Consider the following 24,052-nt stretch of genomic DNA (forward strand, 5'->3'; position numbering starts at 1 on the left):
ATACATCCAACAGGGGTCTATTTCAGCACCCTCTGTAAGGTCCTTCAATCTGCAGCTCTATCCTGGGGCTCACTCTTCAATCAGTCCAGCAGGTCTTATTACAGTACCCTGGCCAAACTGTCTCAGCCCCTTCTAGGCTCCCTCAAATTATCCTTGCTCTTTATGCAGTCCTGGCCCTGGTGTGGGGCCACATCCCCCAGGGCTCCCTTCATGAAGACTCTTTACCTCTCTCAGCCTCTGTTTGTTAGAAGGTGGAGCTGGATGGCAGGAGAGAGATCACTTGATCGTTACCTGGTAGATTCACTCCCTCTGGGGCACCTGGCATTGGCCACAGTTGGCAGACAGGATACTGGGCTGGATGGACCTCTTGTCTGACCCAGTCTGGCCATTCTTATGTTCTTATGTTAGGGGCTTTTTTTTTCTTCTTCTTTTTTTTTTTTTTTTTTTTTGCTTATGCTTGTGCTTTATACTTGTGCCAAGCTTTAAATGTATTCACAGGCAATAGCTGAGAGGACCGACCCTTGGGGCACTCTGCTTGATACCATCTACCAACTAGACACGGAGCCATTGATCACTACCCGTTGAGCCCGACAATCTAGCCAGCTTTCTATCCACCTTATAGTCCATCCAGCCCATGCTTCTTTAATTTTCTGGCAAGAATACTGTGGGAGACCGTATCAAAAGCTTTGCTAAAGTCAAGGAACAACACGTCCACTGCTTTCCCCTCATCCACAGAGCCAGTAATCTCATCATAGAAGGTGATTAGATTAGTCAGGCATGACCTTCCCTTGGTGAATCCATGCTGACTGTTCCTGATCACTTTCCTCTCCTCTAAGTGCTTCAGAATTGATTCCTTGAGGACCTGCTCCATGATTATTCCAGGGACTGAGGGGAGGCTGACTGGCCTGTAGTTCCCAGGATCCTCCTTCTTCCCTTTTTTAAAGATGGGCACTACATTAGCCTTTTTCCAGTCGTCCAGAACCTCCCCCGATCGCCATGAGTTTTCAAAGATAATGGCCAATGGCTCTACAATCACATCCGCCAACTCCTTTAGCATTCTCGGATGCAACGCATCCAGCCCCATGGACTTGTGCTCGTCCAGCTTTTCTAAATAGTCCCGAACCACTTCTTTCTCCACAGAGGGCTGGTCACTTCTTCCCCATGCTGTGCTGCCCAGTGCAGTAGTCTGGGAGCTAACCTCGTTCGTGAAGACAGAGGCAAAAAAAGCATAGAGTATATTAGCTTTTTCCACATCCTCTGTCACTAGGTTGCCTCCCTCATTCAGTAAGGGGCCCACACTTTCCTTGACTTTCTTCTTGTTGCTAACATACCTGAAGAAACCCTTCTTGTTACTCTTAACATCTCTTGCTAGCTGCAACTCCGAGTGTGATTTGGCCTTCCTGATTTCACTCCTGCAAGCCTGAGCAATATTTTTATACTCCTCCCTGGTCATTTGTCCAATCTTCCACTTCTTGTAAGCTTCTTTTTTGTGTTTAAGAGCAGCAAGGATTTCACTGTTAAGCCAAGCTAGTTGCCTGCCATATTTACTATTCTTTCTACACATCGGGATGATTTGTCCCTGTAACCTCAATCAGGATTCTTTAAAATACAGCCAGCTCTCCTGGACTCCTTTCCCCCTCATGTTATTCTCCCAGGGGATCCTGCCCATCAGTTCCCTGAGAGAGTCAAAGTCTGCTTCTCTGAAGTCCAGGGTTTGTATTCTGCTGCTCTCCTTTCTTCCTTGTGTCTCCTTTCTTCCTTCTGTCTTCTCCCAACATGAGTGGGATGTGGGCTATGTGTAAAATACTCATCATGAGATCCATCTGACTGGCTCTTGACCTTTTCAAGAATGATCCCGCCATCTGGCCCCAGCTGATGTGGAAGATGTTCGAAGACATCTACATGACTTGATGGCAACTGGAATAATTTCTGAGTCACGAAGTCCATATGCCTCTCCAATTGCTGTGGTGAGGAAGAAGAATGGGTCTGTCAGAATGTGTGTAGATTATAGAACTCTAAATAAGCGCACTTTACCAGATCAATATATAATGCCGAGGATTGAGGATGTCCTTAACTGCTTACATAGAAGTAAATGGTTTACTGTATTAGATCTTCGCAGTGGATATTACCAAATACCTATGAATAAGGTGGATAAAGAGAAAACTGCTTTTATCTGTTCACTTCAATTTTACCAATTTGAGAGGATGCCCCAAGGCATTTGTGGGGCTCCTGCTACCTTTCAAAGATTAATGGAGTGAACAGTTGGAGACATGAATCTCCTGTAGGTCCTTGTCTACTTGGATGACCTAATTATTTTGGGGCAGATTCTTGAAGAGCATGAAGAGTGGTTGCTTAAAGTCCTTGATCATTTGAGAGAGGAAGGCTTGAACCTGTCCTTGGAAAAGTGGAAGTTTTGCCATCCTTCAGTCTCCTATGTGGAACACAAAGTGTCAGAACAAGGTATTGCCACAGATACGTCAAAAATGGAGGCTGTCTCCACTTGGACCAGGCCTCGCTTCAGAACTTATCTGCCCTCCATTCATTTTGGGGTTTCTGCAGTTACTATAGGCGCTTTGTGAGGGGATACCCCAATTTGATAAGATCACTGAATCAGCTGTTGCAGGGCTACCCACCACCTTCAAGCAGGAATGGATCAAGGCCTAAGCCTGTACCAACTGATAAAACCTATTTCCATCCCTCTGAGCCATTTGGGAAGCCATTTCAGAAAACTAAGGAATGCCTCACCAAAGCTCCCATCTTAGCATTTGCTGATCCTCAAAAGCCTTATGTTTTGCATGCGGATGCCAGAATGGATGGCTTAGGAGGGGTATTATATCAAGAACACTCTGCGGGTTGCCTTCATCAGCTGAAGCTTGCCACCCCCTGAGAAATTATCTTGTGCACAGACTTGAATTTCTGGCTTTAAAATGGGCTATAGTAGACAAGCTGCATGATTATCTGTATGGGGTGAGGTTTGAGGGTCGCACGGATAATAATCTTTTGACTTATATTTTAACATCAGCCAAACTGGATGCCACTGGTGGTAAGCGGCATTGTTCACCTATAACTTCAGCCTAAAGTACCATCTGGATAGCAAGAACTTAGATGCTGATGCAGTGTCTAGAGGACCTCATAGTGTCTCAGAACCTGAGGATGAGTGGGAAGAGGTATCTCCCCCTGGGATTTGAGCTTTGTGTCAAGTTTCTACTGTTTGTGGTAAACTGACTAAAATGCTACCTGCCAATCTTATTGATCTTTTAGGTGTAACAGCCCATGCTATTCCTCAAGCTTACTGCAACCCTGCTTCTTTAGACACCTTCCCCATTTGAATCATTCTGAGCTTCAGGTCACACAACAGGATGATGCCTGTGTTGGAGAGGTTTGGCTGGCAGTTGATCAAGGGAATCCTGCTGCTGTGGCTAAGAGCAGGCGCCTTGGTATTCATATCCTAATGAAAGAATGGGATCGACTTTCCCTGGAGGATGGACTTTTGTATAGAATCACTAACCATCTTGGGCAACACAAAAAAACAACTGATTTTACCTCAGTAGTTTCACGAAACTCTACTATAATCTTTACGTGATGACCACGAGCATCTTGGGTTTGATAAGATCTATGGGCTTGTATGAGACCAATCCTACTGGCCACAAGTGAAGACTGATGTTGAGCAGTATTATAAGACCTGTGCCCAGTGTATACAACAAAAGACTCCACCCAGGAGAGCTGCTCCACTGTTTCATCTTCAGAGTGCAGGCCCCATGGATTTGGTCTTTATGGATTTTCTCACATTTGAACCCAATAGCAGAAATACTTGTAATATGCTAATCATAACTGATCATTTCACAAGGTATGCACAAGCCTTTCCCACTAAAGATCAAAAAGCTTCTACTGTTGCTAAAACTCTTTTGAAAAAGTACTTTGTGCATTATGGGCTGCCCAAGTAGATGCACTCCGATAAAGGATGGGACTTTGAGAGTTGATTGATTCAGGAACTTCTAGATTTTTTCATACCTAGCATAGTCAGAAGAACACCCTATCATCCACAGGGATACCCACAGCCTGAACAATTTAATCAGACCCTGATTAATATGTTGGGAACCTTGAATACCCAAACAGAAATCTAGATGGAGCCAGCACGTTAGTCATCTTGTGCATGCTTACAACTGTACCCAAAATGAGGCCACTGGGTATTCTCTGTATTTCCTAAAGTTTGGAGATGAAGCACTATACCTGTAGACTTTGGTTTGGGGTCTCAGTGGATGGGTCTTCCCACCAATTTTACCTCCAGTATGTGGTTAATTTAAAAAAAGACTCGGGTGCTACTTATCAACTTGCTCAGGCAGCATCTGATAAGATGAACCAGAGCAATAAAGGCCATTATGGCCAGAAGGTGCAATACTGTGGTCTGCAACCCAGTGATCCTGTTCTTATAAAAAATCTTGGGTTCCCCAGAAAACATAAACTTGTAAACCATTGTCATTCACAGCCCTACATTGTGGAGAATCAAATGCCTGAAACTAAATAGCCTGAAAAGAATAGTGGCCCATTAAAGACTTTATGTCGAAACCACTTACTTCCTCTGCGACAACGCGTCAGAATGGATGCTCCATCAGATACCAAGCTCACCCCTGTACTCAGATCATCTAACCAGAGGAGAGCTCTGACATCCAAGAGTTCCTCCCACAACTCCATAGGTGGTGCTAATCCTGTGCCAGGCCCTGCTACCATGATGGACATAATTGGTCCCCCATCAGAGACTGATTCTGAGGAGGTTTACCCTTACTATATATGTATCATGAACCCTCAGATATGTCTCTGGGGACTGTTGTACTGTCACTTCAGCCAGATCAACCTGAAAGTGCAACTAGTACGCCCCCTTTAAACCCTGAAGCTCTTCCATTCTGTCCTATGGGAGAAATCCTTAGGGAGGGCATAGATATATGCAACAATCCCCATGGGAGGGAAAGTGTAGGGAAAGATATTGCTACAGATGTTATTTCTTCTGCAATGGGTAATTCTGTGGTCAATGCTGAATCTGATGGAGCTTTATTAACGCCTCCTGTAGAGGAAGAAGAAGGGATAGCACAGCCCTTAAGGAGGTCCCAGGGAGAAGTCAGGGCCCCTCAGCAGTTAACATATGATGTGGTTGGAGTCAGCAGTAAGGTGTCCATCCCCACAGTACATCGTGGGGTGGTTGTGCTCTAAGGATGAGCTCAAGTGTTTTTCATGGTGGTGCTCACCTCAGGCTAGATGCCTAAATTTTGCCTATTCTATAGGTGCTGACTCTGTGGGTGCTCTACGGCTGGAGCATTCATGGGGAAAAAATGGTGGGTATGGAGCACACACTGGCAGCCTCCCCATCAGCTCCCACCCACCCCCCCAGCGCCTCCTACCCGCCGGCAGCTCTGCAGATCAGCACCTCCCACCTGCCGTGAACAGCTGTTTTGTGGCATGCAGGGAGGCTGTGAGGAGCGGGGGAGAAGATGGGGTGGAACTGGTCGGGAAGAAGCAGGGTGGGGTGGGGCCTTGGGAGAAGGGGTGGAGTGGGGGGTGGGGCAGAGCCAGGGGTTGAGCACCCCCTGGCAGTTTGAAAAGTCAGCACCTGTGAATGGGCCTTTATTTTACCCCACATAGGACGTTACCCCAGCTAGCAAGGAGACAAGAATGTATGTATTATATTGTAAATTAATCTGTTTTTCTTCTTTGTTCCAGTTCCTTAATGGGGACATTAAGGATTTTTCTGGTGGGGAGAGAATGTTGGCCTCCTTTACTGGAATGGGCTCTGAACTTTGAGAGTGTTCCAGTTGGGAAGATTCTGTGTGCTACAATCTAGCCTTAGAGACTACAACTCCCATGATACCTTGGGGAAAGAGTGAGAGACTTCCTCCGGCAGGGAGAGCAGGTGGTAGACTCCAGTTTGGGAAGAGGCGTGAGGTGGCTGCTGTGGAGCTCTGTCCATACCAGGAGCTGCTGCTGAGAGTCTGCAGGGGCTTTGATCAGAGGCTGTTGGTGGCTTCACTACAGCCAGGGCAGAGGCTGTTGCTGTGCCTAGAGCTGGCTGAGCTGGGCCTGCAGTGAAGGACTGTGAGTAACCCCACTGTTAATGGAGAAAGTACTTGCCCGGGAAGGGGCACTGCAGAGAGACTGAATCTGAGGAGAGGCAGAGTGATCTTCCCATTGAACCAGGACCCAGAGCTGCTGTCATTTGGTGGAGCCAGCTCCAGCCTTCTTTGGGGTTGTGCAGCTTGTTGCCTTGGCTGGACTGATGCACAGAACCCACAGAGCGCTGTCTCCAGCTTCAGATCTTCAGTGCATCCACGCAAGTGTCTTGGATTTTGAAATCCAGAGGAGTGTACGCTCCGGGGTGGGGTAAATGGTGGAAATGTAAATGCCAGTTAGATAAGTTTCATTTATTACTATATACTATATTTATTAATTGATTTTGTTCAACTTCCCCCCTGTGGATTTAAATCAGTAGTCACATTTAATCTTAGTCTGTTATACCCTGTTTCTTTAAATTCTTTAACTTCTTTAAGTAAAGGCGTGTTAACTCTAATTTAAGTATATTGGATGTATTTTATTTAAAATTGGTATTTTTGAGTTAAAGATTATTAACAGTATTATTATTAGCATACCTTTATTCCTGGAGGTTCCAAAGGCATGCCATTGAGTGTGTACAGGGGCCAGCCAGGGAGGCAATGCCAACTTTAAACTCCTTTGGGGCAAAGGGATTGCAGCAGAGGGGTAGATGGAGGATTCCCACCTATCCAACATCACCATTGGGATACCCAGGATCTCCTTTAATGTCAACAACATTAGGCACCTGGGCACACAGGTGAGTGTTGCCTGCTCCCGAGTAACCCAGGGAGGAAAATGAGGGGGGTTACATTACCATTTAAGTCTCTTTCTGTATCATCCCTAATTTCCCAGCATTTGGGTGTCTCAACTTTTCAACCTTGGTGGTTATAACTCTTATTAGGGACATTCCTGGGGTGGAAATGCTTTATTACCTGGAGAACATTTTTTTTTTTTTCTTCAATTTTAGTGATGAATTCCCTGAGTTTCACCCAAAGCTAGTTTAATGCAGGGAGGGGGCACATTAATCAGGTCTCAGGCCTCCAGGGGCTCTTCACTCTCTCTTCCCCTTCCCTGGCTAAGGGGGAGGATGAAGACATGATCCTGTTCCCATTGCTCACAGGGGAAGGGGAAGAGACACCCTGAGCTATTGGGCTCTTTCTGCTGCCTATTGTCCCCTGACACCCACCTGTGCAAATGGCTTTAGGCAGGTTGCTGAGAGGAGGGGAAGGTGGGAGAGTGCTCTACCTGCAGCAGCTCTGATTGGTTGTTGAGCCTTGGGAGGTAGGCAGGTGGAACAGGCAGCCAATAAGAGGGCTCAAATTTGCTAGAGAGTTGGAGCTTCTGGGTTTGAGCCCAGCCAAAATACAGTGAAAGTACTGCAAAAGTTGGCAACACTGTTTGGTGTGTGCAGTAAGCTCAGCCTACACAAGCTATCAGGTGTGTGACACCCCCCCCCCCCAGCAGATAATCACATTTGCAATTATTTTAAATTGACTGTGTCATTCTTATTAGCTGGAGTATCTTCCAGCCAAGTTGAGAACAGCCACGTGACACCTCAGCTGTACTCTAGTCTGCAAAGACAAGGGAAGCAGAAAGGAGGAACAAGGAAGAGCTCAGAGACACAGAGTGAATTTTTGGTTGCTGTTAGGCCAGTCATGATGGAGAAGGAAAGGGGAGCTCCCAAAGAGGTGCAGAGCAGCTTAGGAACTTTGAAGCCCTATTTTAAAATCCATTTGTTGTTAGGTAGGTAGGGCATACACCTAAAGTCCACATATACCCACAACTTGCACACACTTTTGTCAGGCCTAGTTCTGAGCGTGGCTGCATACTGCCATTCTGAAAATAGACATTGTCTGTTCAGACTTGAGGGGCTTAGTACAGCAGATGTACTTGAGAGCACATAACTAGCCCTTTGAAGATTCTGCCCTTCAACTGAATACAAAATTATTTGTTCTATTACAAAGTAATGACATATACTTATTTCCTAATCATTATAACTACAAATTTTGTTTTAACTACATGACCCTGAAAATCTGATGAAAAAGCAAGTAAATTACTGCTTTAATTTTCTGCCATCTAGCTACTTAAAGCAGTACCTAAAGCTCCACAGCTATTATGCTTTTGTAGCAAGCCCTGAATGCCTGAAGAGTCTTTACCACCATAAACAAATGCTGAGACAGCCCCCGGGCATTAGCCTAAAGCAGGCGTGTGTAAACTTTTTGGCCCAAGGGCCACATCTGGGAATAGAAATTGTAGGGCGGGCCATGAACGCTCACAAAATTGAGTTGGGATGTGGGAGCGGGTGAGGGCTCTGGCTGGGGGTGCAGACTCTGGGGTGGGACCAGAAATGAGGAGTTCAGAGTGTGGAGGGGGCTCCAGGCTGGGATGGGGGAGTGAGGTTTGGGAAGGAGGGGGAGGGCTCTGGCAGGGGGTGCAGGATCTTGGATGGGGCTGGGGATGAGGAGTTTGGGGTCCAGGAGGGTGCCCTGGGCTGGGATTGAGGGGGATCAGGGCTGGGGCAGGGGGTTGGGGCGTGGGGAGAGGCTTCAGGAGGCGCTTACCTCAAGCAACTCCTGGAAGCAGCAGCATGTCCCACCTCTGACTCCTATGCGGAAGTTCAGCCAGGCAGCTCTGTGCACTGCCCCATCCACAGGCACTGCCCCCACCACTCCCATTGGCTGGGGTTACCAGCCAATAGGAGCTGCGGGGGTGGCGCTTGGGGAGGGGGCAGCATGCAGAGTGGAGCCCCCTGGCTGCCCCTCCACATAGGAGCTGGAGAAGGGGGGGACATGCTGCTGCTGCTTCCAGAAGCCACATGGAGTGGCCCTTGATCCTGCTCCCCAGCTGGAGCACCGGAGCACCAAAGTGGGGCGAGCCCCAGATAAAAATGGCTGGCGGGCCAGATCTGGTCCCCAGGCCATAGTTTGCCCACCCCTGGCCTAAAGGATGCAGTACAGCTATTTTTACATAAACAAAAGCAGTGGCATCTAAATTTTGAGCCAACACTGCTATTATCCCACAGGTAACTAACTATGGATGAGAAAACACATCTCAGTAAATTTCACGGACCTTCATAGTATAATATGTATTCAAAACAGATTCAAAAGTTCTGTATCTACTCATATCACTCCTTTCATGTATATTATGCATTAAGCTGATCTGGTGGAGCCATGACAGCATCACAGAAAACCCTCATACTACAGTTTCTCCAAACTTTCCAACCAAGTATAAAATTGTGCTTAAACATACTATGAGTCCATTCAACTTCTTATATTGTAACAAAGAAATCTTTATTTTACTATTTCCTGTTACAATGCAGAAAGGACATGGGCTCTGGGCAGCAATTAGAAATCATCAGCATAGTGAAAGGATGCTTCACATTTGATTGACAGTTCATTTATTCTTAAAGACACAAAATTAGTATAAAATGTTTACCTAGAACACTCCATGTAGGGATCTCTCAGTAGAGATAGCATGGCATAGACATTTTACCACTTTCTCTTCCCAAATGGAAAAAATGGAACAAAAGTTTCTACAAAAGTCACATGGATTGTTTCCTTTACAAGAAACAAAAACCAAAAAAACACACTCCAGTTACAATTAACACAGTAGAGCTATTCCCTTTTTATACCACTCTAGATTCAGAATCTTGAGCACAGGCAGATAATATATTATGGGATGCAGCACGGTCAAATGGACAGGGCACTGGCCTGTGAGTCAAGGAGCTAGATTCATAAAGGGACTTGGGCATTTTGATGCTCAGCATTTCCACACCTAACATTTAGGAACCTAGGAAATCACTGGGAATCACAAAGTCTGAGTCAGGCAATCAGCCTTCCATTACAAAGATTGATGACTGAGAATGGGATTCACAAAAGCCAGCACACGAGGTGACTCCCTTCTTAAACTAGCCAATGGGAGATGCCAAGAAGAGGGGACTGTCCTGAGCCCCCAACCTCTCAAAGAGTTCAGTGCCTAAATTTGTTGGATCATATTAAAGAAGTTCTGTATTAAAATCACAAATGAGTTTAATTCCCCATAGTTTAAATTCCAGGGTATTACTAATTAAGAGGTCTCTTGCTTTTTGGTACTGTTTCTCTCCCTCTATGTGTGAAACTTGCAAGCTGCTAATTGTGTTAGTACATTCTAAGAGAGTCTGTTCTCAAAGCAATTCTGTGTAACAACAACTACTCACACAGAGAGAGACTCAAAGCAATACTCTGTAACAGAATCAGCACCCAGAGACTCCCTGCCCTTTTGTTGTATTCATCTCACTTTGTTAACAATTGTGATTAAAATAGAGATGGAGGATGTATATGGATGGATGCTTGGTGTGGATAATAACTGAATGATCAGGGAGGTGCCAGCCTAAGAATCCAGTGTCCATCAGCTGAAGAAGGCGTCAAGTGGAAATAACCAGAGGGCCCCCGGAGGGCAGACTGGAATCCACCCAACAGCCTCAAGAATGGGAGAACCAAAGAACAAGATAACATCCGGCAGCACAGAGCAGTCAGGAATGTGCCATCTGCTGATTGATTCGGTAACAGCATGATGAAGCAATTCCCATAGACTGGCATAGGAAGAAATTCCTATAAAAATGGACTCCAGAAAGTGAGAACTTTGTGGTCTGATTCTGCAAACCAACTTCCAGGAGCATCAGATGAGCATCTGACAAGGCCCTGCTCCCTCCTCATGTCCAGACCACCTGGCCAGTGGCTTGGCATGAGCAACTCTAAGGCTGGTAACTATGATAACAACCTTGCAGAACCTGTGTGTGTGTGTGTGTGTGTGTGTGTGTGTGTGTGTGTGTATGAATGAATGTGTGAATAAATATGAAATAGAATGGAATGTTATAGCTATAACTAACTACTTACTACGATTCTTTCTGTATTCACAATAAATGTGGCATTTTGCCTTTTCCCCTTTAATAAGATCCTGCTGGTTTTTATTTTATTGGTATAACAAATTCAGGCTGGAAGGAGGCACTTATCTGTGCTTGGGAGTTCAGCACCTGCAGTGTTTCTTGCAAAAACAGAAGCAAAAAAACACAGAGGGAAGAAGGGAAGCTCCCTCTTAACTTTTAGCCCAGAGGTTAGGGTACTCACCTGGGGTGTATAGGAGACGCCCAGAGAAGTCCCCTCTCCATCTGAAGCAGAGAGGGATTTGGACCTTACTGCACTGGGCCTTTCAGCTGAATTTGAAACCAAGTGCTTATCTTCTCCTGGTTTTTAATTGTTCTGGGGCTAAGGTGGGAGATAGATGCCCAGGTGTGCTGCTGTGCGCATACCCAGAGGCAAAAACATAGGTGACTGGGGAATTTTTTAGCGCAAAAGTTAGGTGCTGAGTGAATTTAGGCACCTACATCGTTCAGCAGAAGTTTTGTGAATCACAGTGGAGCCAAAATCTGGAACTTAGGCACCTAAATCTGGTGTTTAGGTGCCTAAGTATTTTTGTGAATCTAGCCCATTGGTACCTAGGCAACTTTTACTGCAAAAATTTAGGCACCTGAAAAATTTGGTGGAGATTACCAGGGTTTTTTTGAATACCAGTAGTGCCTAAATCACTTTGTGAGTCTAGCCCCAAATGGCTGAGTTCTGTTCCCTATTTTGTGACCTTCACCCTGTGCTTCAGTTTCTCTATATGTAAAATTGTTATAGTGATAAAAACACCTGGAGGCTATGGATGAAATGCACTATATAAAAACAAATTATTTAATTTCCAGATATTAATTTTTATACATCTAAAAGGCGATCGAGCATGTTCATACGATGTCTCAAGTAACTGCCAGCTACAGCTTTGTTTAACCCCTTTGCAGCAAAGATTTTGCTGGAAAAAATCTGACTCCAAGTAATCCGTTCTGACTAATGTTTATCCACAAACTCAGTGATTTGGAGTCTAACTCCAAGCATGAATGAGCCTAAATGCAAACTGATACCCGATAAATTCCAGAGGGATTATGGGAACAAGTACAGAGAGTAGTAAGTGACTGATGGTCAGAATGGGTTGGTCAGTGTAGAAGCCTTGCTGAAAGCTGGGTAAGGGCTGGAAGAAAAGCAGAGATTTTAAGCCATTGTCAATAATAATGAGGTGCAGCTGAATCATGTATAAAGGCTTGTGATTAAGTAAACTGTGTACAGCGATCAGGCAGGGAGCAGAAACACGGAAATAAAGAAGGTCTGAGAGGGAAAGGCTGAAGTGTGCAGACTTCTTTGAAGTAATCATGTGCTTGGCATACAAAATAGACACTAACATAGTTCAGTCATCCAATCAGGGAGCAGAAATAAAAGCATGTGACTTCAGGGACCAACCACACAACATAAAAAATGAACGAATAGATTAATTGAACAATTTACAAACAGTCTGAAATTTTAAGGTATTCACTAAATACTTATGAATAAATGAATTCATTCACAGATTAGCCAATAAGTGATTTGCTAACTAAAAGAGGGACTCCATTCATAACAATTGTTATCCGTAATGAATGTACAACCGGCAGAACTTGTTCATATCCCTTTGAAAATGGTTTGTTGGTGTTATAGTATTTTTTTCTGTACTGGTATTTTTTTCCCTGAACATTAACTTTATATACGTATATTTCTAAAAGCCTTACTTTTACTAATCTATCTGAACATAAAGTGTGCATGCTTTATTATAATGCAGTATTATAAAATTTTTAAAAAGGCAGAAGTGTTCAATAAATATTTCTTTTCTGTAACTGGGAAAATGGCAGAGGTATTCATATAATACGATGAAATATTTTTCATTCCAACAGTTCCTCAGAAGGATGTTAAACAGCAGCTAAGTCAGAGATTTATAAATCAGCAGTTTGCTCTTGATAACTTGTGTTTAAGAGTTTTAAAAGAGCTGACTGAGAAGCTGTATTGGTCATTAATGTTGATTTTCAATAAGTCTTGGAACATTGGGCAAGTTCCAGGGGACTGAAAGAAAGGTAAAGTTGTGACAATATTTAAAAATGGAAAATGGGATGACCCAAATAATTATAGGCCTGTCAGCATGACATTAAATTTCAGGCAAAATAATGGAATGGGTATTACAGAACTTGATTAGTCAACAATTAAAGGAGGATAATATAATTAATGCCAATCAACATTTGAATATGGAAAATAGATCTTGTCAAAATAATTTGATATCTTTTTTAATAAAATGACAAGTTTAGTGATGTAATATACTTAGATTTCAGTTAGGCATTCGACTTGGTACTGCATGACATTTTAATTAAAAAATTAGAATGACACAAAATCAATATGATGCACATTAAATGAATTAAAAACTGGCTAACTGTAAATGGTGTGTTTCTAGTGGGATCCAGCAGGGATTGGTTCTTGGTCTGTCCTATATATCATTTTTATCAATGACCTGGAAAACAACAAATTCATTACTGATAAATTTTACAGATGACACAAAGATTGGGGGGAGTAGTAGAAATGAAGAGGAGAGATCACTGCTACAGAGAGATCTGGATATCTTGGTAAACTGGGCACAAGCAAACATTGCATATTTTAATACAATAGAAATCTGTACATCTAGGAACAAAGAATGCAGGTTATGCTTACAGGATGGGTGTTCTGTCCTGGAAGGAAGTCTGTCTGAAAAAGACTTGGGGGAATTAAGCTGGATAATCAGCTGAACATGAACTCCCAGTGACACAAAATGGCCAAAAAGGTTAATGTGATCCTCAGCTGTATAAACAGTGGAATATTGAATAGGAGGGGGGAGGTTATATGACCTGTCTATTTGGCACTGGTGTGACTGCTGCTGGAATACTGTGTCCAGTTCTAGTCTCCTCTAGTTTTTCAACATCCTTTTTGAACTGTGAAGGATCAGGAAAGATTCACAAGAACAATTAAAGAACTGAAAAAAAAATCCTATAGTGAAAATCTAAATGAGCTCAATCTATTTGATTGAAAGAGAAGGTTAAGTGGTGGTTTGATCACAGTCAATAAGTACCTACATGGTAACAGATAATAGAAGATTCTTCAATCTACTATAACTCTTTGAGGGGGGTCAAAAAGCATGTGTACCAATGGGATCCAGTGGATATAGTGTACTTAGATTTTCAGAAAGCCTTTGACAAGGTCCCTCACCAAAGGTTCTTACATAAAAGTAAGCTGCCACGGGATAAGAGGGAAGGTACTCTCACGGATTGGTGACTTGTTAAAAGATAGGAAACAAAGGGAACGTATAAATGGTCAGTTTTCAGAATGGAGAGAGGTAAATCATAGAATATCAGGGTTGGAAGGGACCTCAGGAGGTCATCTAGTCCAATCCCCTGCTCAAAGCAGGACCAATCCACAACTAAATCATCCCAGCCAGAGCTTTCTCAAGCCTGACCTTAAAAACCTCTAAGGAAGGAGATTCCACCACCTCCCTAGGTAACGCATTCCAGTGTTTCACCACCCTCCTAGTGAAAAAGTTTTTCCTAATATCCAACTGAAACCTCCCCCACTGCAACTTGAGACCATTACTCCTTGTTCTGTCATCTGCGACCACTGAGAACAGTCTAGATCCATCCTCTTTGAAACCCCCTTTCAGGTCGTTGAAAACAGCTATCAAATCCCGCCTCATTCTTCTCTTCTGCATACTAAACAATCCCAGTTCCCTCAGCCGCTCCTCATAAATCGTGTATTCCAGTTCCCTAATCATTTTTGTTGCCCTCCGCTGGACTCTTTCCAATTTTTCCCGCATCCTTCTTGTAGTGTGGGGCCCAAAACTGGACACAGTACTCCAGATGAGGCCTCACCAATACCGAAAATATCACGTCCCTCGATCTGCTGGCAGTGCCCCTACATATACATCCCAAAATGCCGTTAGCAGTCTTGGCAACAAGGGCACACTGTTGACTCATATCCAGCTTCTTGTCCACTGTAACCCCTAGGTCCTTTTCTGCAGAACTGCTGCCTAGCCATTCGGTCCCTAGTCTGTAGCGGTGCATGGGATTTTTCCATCCTAAGTGCAGGACTCTGCACTTGTCCTTGATGAACCTCATCAGATTTCTTTTGGCCCAATCCTCTAATTTGCCTAGGTCCCTCTGTATCCTATCCCTACCCTCCACCATATCTACCACTCCTCCCAGTTTAGTGTCATCTGCAAACTTCCCGAGGGTGCAGTCCGTGCTATCCTCCAGATCATTAATGGTATATTGAAAAAAACCAGCCCCAGGACTGAACCTTGGGGCACTCCGCTTGATACCGGCTGCCAACTAGACATGGAGCCATTGATCACTACCCACTGAGCCCGATGATCCAGCCAGCTTTCTATCCACCTTATAGTCCATTCATCCAGCCCATACTTCTTTAACTTGCTGGCAAGAATACTGTGGGAGACTGTATCAAAAGCTGACTGTTCCTGATCACTTTCCTCTCCTCTAAGTGCTTCAGAATTGATTCCTTGAGGATCTGCTCCATGATTTTTCCAGGGACTGAGGTGAGGCTGACTGGCCTGTAGTTCCCAGGATCCTCCTCCTTCACTTTTTTAAAGATGGGCACTACATTAGCTTTTTTCCAGTCTTCTGGAACCTCCCCCAATCGCCATGAGTTTTCAAAGATAATGGCCAATGGCTCTGCAATCACATCCACCAACTCCTTTAGCACTCTCGGATGCAGCGCATCCGGCCTCATGGACTTGTGCTCATCCAGCTTTTCTAAATAGTCCTGAACCACTTCTTTCTCCACAGAGGGCTGGTCACCTCCTCCCCATGTTGTGCTGCCCAGTGCAGCAGTCTGGGAGCTGACCTTGTTCGTGAAGACAGAGGCAAAAAAAGCATAGAGTACATTAGCTTTTTTCACATCCTCTGTCACTAGGTTGCCTCCCTCATTCAGTAAGGGGCCCACACTTTCCTTGACTTTCTTCTTGTTGCTAACATACCTGAAGAAACCCTTCTTGTTACTCTTAACATCTCTTGCTAGCTGCAACTCCAAGTGTGATTTGGCCTTCCTGATTTCACTCCTGCACACTTGAGCAATATTTTTATACTCCTCCCTGATCATTTTTTTAATCTTCCACTTCTTGTAAGCTTCTTTTTGTGATTAAGATCAGCAAAGATTTCACTGTTAAGCCAAGCTGGTCGCCTGCCATATTTACTATTCTTTCTACATATCCTGTAACCTCAATAAGGATTCTTTAAAATACAGACAGCAGTCCCCCAGGGGTCTATTCTGGGACCAGTCCTATTCAACATATTCATAAATGATCTGGAAAAAGGGGTAAACAGTGAGGTGGCAAAATTTGCAGATGATACAAAATTACTAGAGATAGTTAAGACCCAGGCAGACTGCGAAGAGCTACAAAAGGATCTCTCAAAACTGGGTACCTGGGCAACAAAATGGCAGATGACATTTAATGCTGATAAATGCAAAGTAATGCACATTGGAAAGCATAATCCCAACTATACATATAAAATGATGGGGTCTAAATTATCTGTTACCACTCAACAAAGAGATCTTGGAGTCATTGTGGATAGTTCTCTGAAAACATCCACTCAATGTGCAGTGGCAGTCAAAAAAGCCAACAGAGTGCTGGGAATAATTAAGAAAGGGATAGAAAATAAGACAGAAAATATCACGGTGCCTCTATATAATCCATGGTAGGCCCACATCTTGAATACTGCATGCAGACGTGGTCGCCCCATCTCAAAATATACATTGGAATTGTAAAAGATTCAGAAAAGGGCAACAGAAATTATCAGGGGTATGTAATGGCTGCAATATGAGGAGAGATTAATAAGACTGGGACTTTTCAGCTTGGAAAAGAGACAGCTAAGGGGAGATATGATTGAGGTCTATAAAATCATGACTAGTGTAGAGAACGTAGATAAGGAAGTGTTGTTTATTCCTTCTCATAACACAAGAACTAGGTTTCAGAGTAACAGCCGTGTTAGTCTGTATTCGCAAAAAGAAAAGGAGTACTTGTGGCACCTTAGAGACTAACCAGCATGCTCAAATAAATTGGTTAGTCTCTAAGGTGCCACAAGTACTCCTTTTCTTTTTACAAGAACTAGGGATCACCAAATGAAATTAATAGGCAGCAGGTTTAAAACAAATAAAAGGAAGTATTTCTTCAAACAATGCACAGTCAACCTGTGGAACTCCTTGACAGAGGATGTTGCGAAGGCCAAGGCCATAATAGGGTTCAAAAAAAAAAACTAGGTGAATTCATGGATGATAGGTCCATCAATGGCTATTAGCCAGGATGGGCGGGAATGGTGTCCCTAACCTCTGTTTGCCAGAAGCAGGGAATGAGCGACCGGGGATGGATCACTTGATGATTACCTGTTCTGTTCATTCCCTCTGGGGGACCTGGCACTGGCCACTGTCGGAAGACAGAATACTGGGCTAGATGGACCTTTTGTCTGACCCAGTAGGGCCATTCTTATGTTCTTAATCTAGCAGCAAAAAGGTATAAAAAGATATGATGGCTGGAGTTTGAAGCTAGACAAATTCAGACCGGAAATAAGGTGTAATTTTCTAACATTGAAGATAATTAACCATTAGAACAATTTACCAAGGGTTGTGGTTGATACTTTATCACTGGAAATGTTTAAATAATGATGGATGTTTTCTAAAAAGGTATGCACTATTTCAAAAAGGAATTAGTTTATGGCCTGTGTTATCCAGTAGATCAGACTAGATTATCACAGTCGTCCATTCTGTCCTTGGAATCTAGGAATTAACTACAGCCTTCTCCAGCCCTACTAGTAAACCAAAATATTGGTAGCTAATGTAACACCAATTATTTAAAAAGTCTATGATGTCACCCTGGTTACTACAGCCACTAAACCTAGCCTCAGTACCAGGCAAATTGATTGAAACTATAGTAAAGAACAAAATTAGACACATTGATGAGCTTATGTTGGGGGAAGAGTCAACACATCTTATGTGAAGGGAAATTGTGCCTCACCAAGGTATTAGAAATCTTTTGAGGGGGTCAAGAAAAGTGAGAAAGGGTGATCCCGTGGATATAGTGTGCTTGAACTTCCAGAAAGCCTTTGGCAAGGTCCCACAGCAAGGGCTCTTAATCAAAGTAAGCAGTTAGGGAATGTCCTATCATAGATCAGCAATTGGTTAATAGACAGGATAAAAAAGATAGGAATAAATAGTCAGATTTCACAGTGGAGACAGGCAAATAGTGGGGTCCCACAAGGATCTGTGCTGGGACAAGTGCTGTTCAACATATTCATAAATGATCTGGAGAAAGGGGTACACAGTGAGCTGACAAAGTTTGCAGATTATACTAAATTACTGAAGACTTAAGTCCAAAGTTAACTGCACAGAGTTACAAAGGGATCTCCCAAAACTGGGTGACTGGGCAAGAAAATTCAATGTTGATAAATGCAAAGTAATGTATACTGGAAAATATAATCCCAATTATACATACAAAATGATGAGTTCCAAATGAGCTGTTACCACTCAAGAAGGCTCTTGGTGTCTCTGTGAAAAGTTCTCTGAAAACATCTGCTCAATGTCCAGTGGTAGTCAAAAAAGCCAGCAGAGTGTTGTTAGGAACCATCAGGAAAGGCGTAGATACTAAGACAGAAAATATATGTAAATGCCATTATATAAATCCATGGTGTGCCCACATCTTGAATACTGCATGCAGTTCTGGTTGCCCCATCTCGTAAAGGTATTAGAATTGGGGAAGAATACAGAGAAGGGCAGCAAAAATTAGGGGTTTGGAAGAGCTTCCATAAGAGGAGAGATTAAAAAGATTGAGAATTTTCAGCTTGGAAAAGGGACAACTACTGGGGGAATATGATAGAAGACTATAAAATCATGAATGGTGTGGATAAAGCGAATAGGGAAATGTTATTTACCCCTTCACATATCTAAGAACCAGGGGTCACCCAATGAAATTAATTGGCAGCAGGTTTAAAATAAACGTAAGGAAATACTTCACATCACAGTCAGCCAGCTCTGGAACTCATTGCCAAGGGATGTTGTGAAGGCCAAGACTATAACAGGCTTCAAAAAAGAACTAGATAACTTCATAGAGGTTAGGTCCATCAATGATTATTGGCCAAGAAGGTCAGGGACATTATTCCATGCTCTGGGTGTCACTAAAACTCTCACTAGGCCTGGACAACAGAGGATTGATCACTTAATAAAGTGCTTTTGTGACATTGCACTCCATGTGTTTTATGGAAACATGCCTATGAGTGTAAATATGATGAAATTGGAATATGCTTTATGCAAAAGGTTTCTTGTAAGGTATCATAACAAAGGTTATAACCTACTGAATATAGTCCTCCTATTTTTATGTATGTATCATTCTTGTGTCTGAAACTAGAAATATAAAGAATAACTCTGGGGTCCTATTGTAATTATGCAAAGTATGGGCCATTGATGGTGGTTTAGAATCTTGATGGCTCCCATTGACTAGGACAATTGCTGGCAAATGGCTCTGTTTACTTGCAAGCCTTCCTGTGTTTGTGTAAGCCAGCCCAGAAAGAATGGAGGCTGGGGGGTCTCACAGGACATGTGACCTGAAATCCATCTTAAATCTGGAACTTTTCCATTTAGAAGGACGGGTGGGGACCCAGAGAGACAAAAGATTCCCACCTTGGGCCAAAGCTATAAAAGAGGGTGGAACAGAATAAAGGGGGCTGCCAGTCATGAGAAATCCCCTAGTTACCACCTGAGCTGGAACTAACAAGGACTGTATCAGGGGAAAGAATTGGGCCCAGACTAGGAAGGAGTCGAGTCTGTGAAAGAAGCTTATTGGAACATTTCTGAGGGTGAGATTTTACCTGTGTACAGTTTCTTAATATATTAGTCTTAGACTTGCGTGTCCTGAGGTCTCTTCCAACCCTAATATTCTATGATTCTATAATTTTGTTTTATTTTGCTTGGTAACTTACTTTGTTCTGTCTGTTATTACTTGAAACCACTTAAATCCTATTTTTTATACTTAATAAAATCCCTGTTGTTTATTAATTAACCCAGAGTGTTATAGAAGGTGGACAGTTTATGAGTTTATCTAGTATAAGCTTTATACAGAGTAAAACAGATTTATTTGGGTTTTGGATCCCATTGGGAGCTGGGTATCTGGGTGCTGGAGATAGGTGACCTGCTGAGCAGCTTTGGGGGAATGGCCCAGACTCTGAGTCCGTATTGCTGTAGGCTAGCATGTCTGGCTTAACAAGGCAGAGTTCTGGAGTCCCAAGCTGGCAGAGAAAATGGCTCAGAGGTAACTTTAGCACATCAGGTGACCAAGGGGGTCTCTGTAACCGGACCCATCACAGCCTTGTTCTGTTCATTCCCTCTGAAGTATCTGGCACTGGGTACTGTCAGAAAACAGGATACTAGGCTAGATGGCTCACTGGTCTGATCCAGTGTGGCCATTATTATGTTGTTACTTGAATAATAACCTCCATTGCTAAGGCAGTGTTATGTTTAAACCAAAATTAAATGCAATGGAAAATCTTATGTGCTTTAAATAATAAAAGTGTATTGTTGGCTCTCTTTTAGGACATCTACCTTATAAAAATAACTTTCTAAAATTGCATAGGGACTAAGTGCCTTTATGGAACAATGGATGAAAAAAAGAGGTGTATTTATCTGGATTTGTTGATGTTGCTATTTAAATTTTAATCCAAACTTGCACTTCTCAGGGGAGATACCACATAGTCAGCCGAAAATTCCATGGACAATCTTTTGTTCGCTCAACATCTATGCCTCAAGAGGCCCAAAATTTACTCCTGAGCAAAAGTATAAATTAGCTCATGTAATCATGCAACCCCAATGCTTCTTACCATATTAGCCAGGAAACCTGTGTGTTCTGTGGCACACTAGACTTATTTTTACTGCAAAATCGCTTGATTCCTGGAGCAATGTTGCTACAGTGTTGACTGACTCCAAAATTATCCCAAAACATGAAACAGTAATGAGACATTTCTAAAAAAAATACAGTAAATATGTAAAAATATGCATATTAAGAATTTGTATAATATTTGATTATTACTGTAGTCCCTCAAATGCTACCTCCTCCCTTTTCCACCCGCTGCTCTGATCCAACAGCACAGCACTCTTTTTCATGTTCTGGATACTCCTTTATCTCTATTCCACACTGCTGCAGTCACACTGGATCTGTATTGGATCTCTCAGTATTTGTGAAAAATTTAACATGTTGTTGGAATCATATTTTAGAAAATGATGCTAACTGTAGTCATTCTCAAGAAAATATTCCTCTATTAACAGATTTGCAGTCGACAGGAAATGAAATGAAAAAGAATCTAATGGAAAAGTCCATGTCTCATGCTATTGACCACCATTTTCAACCTGGGATTTTGGTGTGTGGAAGAAAGGAAAGGAAAGGAGAGTTCAACTAAAAAAATTGTCATTTATCATTTAAATCACTCAGGGCAGTGTCCATTTAAATAGATTGTCCTGAGTGATAAAAGTCAAACCAAGATAAGTCAGGAAAAGAAAACCATGACTAAATTTGATCTTTTTATTGCTATAATCTTGTATTCTATAAGAGTGGAATACTATTCTCAGCACCCAGCCTAAGTGTAAGTCTCTGGGGAGGAAGACTTGGGTGAAGTTCATTATCCTTCTTCTACTGTTCTTACACTTTCCTTTGAATCATAAAAAAATCTATCATAAATGATCATTTTTACCTTAGTTGGCTTCCAGTCAGAATCAAATTTAACATGGCTTTTGGTTGCTTCCTCCAGCTTCAGAAACAATATTTTTTCCCTGTCCAGGTTCCTTCCCTACTCTGAACTCTAGGGTACAGATGTGGGGACCTGCATGAAAACCTCCTAAGCTTACTTTTACCAGCTTAGGCTAAAACTTCCCCAAGGTACAAACTGTTTTACCCTTGGACTTCCACTACCATACCAAACTTTATCTGGGTTCCTGAGAAAACGTAGTTTGGACACGTCTTTCCCCCCAAAATCCTCCCAACCCTTGCACCCCACTTCCTGGGGAAGGTTTGGTAAAAATCCTCACCAATTTGCATAGGTGACCACAGACCCAAACCCTTGGAACTTAGAACAATGAAAAAGCATTCAGTTTCCTTACAAGAAGACTTTTAATAGAAGTGAAAAAGAATCACCTCTGTAAAATCAGGATGGTAAATACCTTACAGGGTAATTAGATTCAAAACATAGAGAATCCCTCTAGGCAAAACCTTAAGTTACAAAAAAGACACACAGACAGAAATATTCATTCTATTCAGCACAGTTCTTTTCTCAGCCATTTAAAGAAATCATAATCTAACACATACCTAGCTAGATTACTTACTAAGTTCTAAGACTCCATTCCTGTTCTGTCCCCGGCAAAAGCATCACACAGACAGACACAGACCCTTTGTTTTTCTCCCTCCTCCCAGCTTTTGAAAGTATCTTGTCTCCTCATTGGTCATTTTGGTCAGGTGCCAGCGAGCTTACCTTTAGCTTCTTAACCCTTTACAGGTGAGAGGATTTTTCCTCTGGCCAGGAGGGATTTTAAAGGGGTTTACTCTTCCCTTTATATTTATGACACGACCCCCAAATCTCAGCTAGGGTGAAAAGCTGGCTGGGATTTCTTCCTGGAGCTCTAGGAAAAAACAGAGTTAATAAGACACATGCACCTCTAAATATACTACCAAGTGCATAAAGACTAACAATATTTTCCACATCTCAAGGACGATTTTAACCAGTTGATTCTGGGAAACTTTCACGGGAGAGTGCATCAGCCACTTTGTTAGAAGCTCCTGAGATGTGTTGTATGTAGAAATCAAAATCTTGGAGAGCTAAACTCCACCGAATAAGTTTTTTGTTATTTCCCATGGTGGTATGAAGCCACTGTAGCACAGCATGGTCAGTTTGCAGGTGGAAACGCCGTCCCCAAACATATGGGTGTAGCTTTTCCAGGGCGTAGACAATGGCGTAACATTCTTTTTCACTGACTGACAAGTTGCTTTCTCTCTCAGACAGCTTCTTGCTGAGAAACACTACATGGTGGAATTCTTGATCAGGTCCTTTCTGCATTAAAACTGCTCCTACACCACGCTCGGACACATCTGTGGTTACTAGGAACGGTTTGTCAAAGACTGGGGCCCTTAGCACAGGGTCAGACGTGAGTTTCGGTTTAAGCTGGTTAAAGGCCTTCTGACACTCTTCGGTCCACTGAATGGCATTTGGCTGTTTCTTTTTGGTTAGGTCTGTCAGTGTGGCAGCGATTTGGCTGTATTGCGGTACAAATCATCTGTAATAACCGGCCAAGCCTAAGGAGGATTGAACCTGTTTCTTTGACTTTGGGACAGGCCACTTTTGGATAGCATTCACTTTGGCCTGTTAGGGGGTTGAGAGTTCCTTGACCCACCTGGTGTCCAAGGTAAGTCACTCTGTTTAGGCCTATTTGACACTTCTTAGCCTTAACAGTTAGTCCTGCCTCCCTTATGCGCTCAAAGACTTTTTGTAGATGTTCCAGCTGTTCTGCCCAAGAATCTGAAAATATGGCCACATCGTCAAGGTAGGTGACTGCATATTCTCCTAATCCCACTAGGAGACCATCGACAAGTCTTTGGAAGGTGGCGGGTGCATTTCGCAGCCCGAAAGGGAGTACATTAAATTCATACAGCCCGACATGTGTGGTGAAGGCTCACCTTTCCTTGGCGGATTCATCTAGCGGTACCTGCCAGTACCCCTTGGTTAAGTCCAAGGTAGAGATGAACTGGGCCCAGCCCAGTTTCTCTAATAGTTCATCTGTGCGTGGCATTGGATAGTTGTCGGGGCGAGTTACAGCATTTAGCTTACGGTAGTCCACACAAAAACCTATCTCCCCATCTGGTTTGGGAACTAGAACCACTGGAGATGCCCATGCACTTCCAGAGGGGCGGATTACACCCATCTGTAACATATCCTGGATCTCCCAGTCTATAGCAGTTTTAGCTTGAGGAGACACCCGGTAAAGTTGGACTTTAATTGGGTGAGCATTACCTTGTGTCAATGGAGTGGTATGCCCGTTCAGTC

The sequence above is a fragment of the Eretmochelys imbricata genome, chromosome 2 (genome assembly GCF_965152235.1).
Source record: "Eretmochelys imbricata isolate rEreImb1 chromosome 2, rEreImb1.hap1, whole genome shotgun sequence".
Classification (NCBI taxonomy): Eukaryota; Metazoa; Chordata; order Testudines; family Cheloniidae; genus Eretmochelys; species Eretmochelys imbricata.